The sequence below is a fragment of the Pundamilia nyererei genome, unplaced genomic scaffold (assembly GCF_000239375.1).
Source record: "Pundamilia nyererei isolate P.nyererei 1_Seehausen unplaced genomic scaffold, PunNye1.0 scaffold00181, whole genome shotgun sequence".
Classification (NCBI taxonomy): domain Eukaryota; kingdom Metazoa; phylum Chordata; class Actinopteri; order Cichliformes; family Cichlidae; genus Pundamilia; species Pundamilia nyererei.
Window position 1 is genome coordinate 1,218,984 of NW_005187582.1, and position 1,281 is coordinate 1,220,264.

The window sequence follows — 1,281 nt, forward strand, 5'->3', positions numbered from 1 at the left end:
TTCCTATTGAAAAAACAAAAGTTCTATCCAAGATGGCCAACTTCTAAATGGCCACCATGGTCACCACCCATCTTGAGGAGTTTGCCCCCTCACATACACTAATGTGCCACAAACAGGACTTTAATATCACCAACCATTCCCATGTTATTACGGTGTATCCATATAAATGGTCCACCCTGTACTATTAGTACTGGACCCAAACACAGCAGAAGGAAACCTCAAACTGTCTACAGACAACAGAAAAGCCGTGTTGGTGAAAGAGGAGCAGCCTGATCATCCAGAGAGATTGGATAGCTGGAAACAGGTGCTTTGCAGCGATGGTTTGACTGGGCGCTTTTACTGGGAGGTACGGTGGACAGGAACGGTTACAATAGGAGTGACATACAAAGGAATCAGGAGGAAAGCATACATTGATGGCTGCTGTATTGGATGGAACCAATTACAACCAGTCCTGGAGTCTTTTCTGCTCAGCTCAAGGTTTCATTGCCTGGCACAATAGCATACCAACAGACATAAAAACAGCCCCACCTGCTGACTCTAACTGAGTAGCAGTATATCTGGACTGGCCTGCTGGCACTGTGTCCTTCTATTGTCTCCCTTGCATAGTGTCTTCACGAAAACAGATACATCTCCACACGTACCAGACCACGTTCACTGAGCCAGTCTATGCTGCATTTGGACTTGGACGTGTACTTGAGTTTGAGCCTGATGGTACATTGTTATCATCCCAGATTGTTCTGTTTAAAAATGAAGAATGAATGTTCCCTAGAAGATTGATTCCCAAAGTGTGTGATGCAGGATCTTTGAGGCTTTAAGACAGGATGAGGGTCCTCTGAGATGTATTTATATTTTTTACTGCTACATTTACTTCTGTACATTTTTGACTACCGTGATTTATTATTAACTCTTTTTTAAGTCTACAACAACATGCTGAACAAGTTTGAGATATCACTGAGAAATTCACAGGTAGCATTTTTGCAGCTGACCAGCAGTTGTATTTAATGTATTTATGAATGAAAGAACGTGTCTAAGAGCGTTTTTAGCTCCTCATGCAGTTTTACTCCTGTGTCACAATCCTTGCAAGGAATTCCCACGGAAGAAATACCAGCTCCTTTGTATTTGTTTTTTCTGATTCAGTATATTTTATTCTCTGAATATGTATATTGCATGTTATAGTTGACTGTTATACTAATATTAACGACACATGTTTGTGTGTGTGTGTGTGTGTGTGTGTGTGTGTGTGTGTGTGTGTGTGTGTGTGTGTGTGTGTGTGTGTGTGTG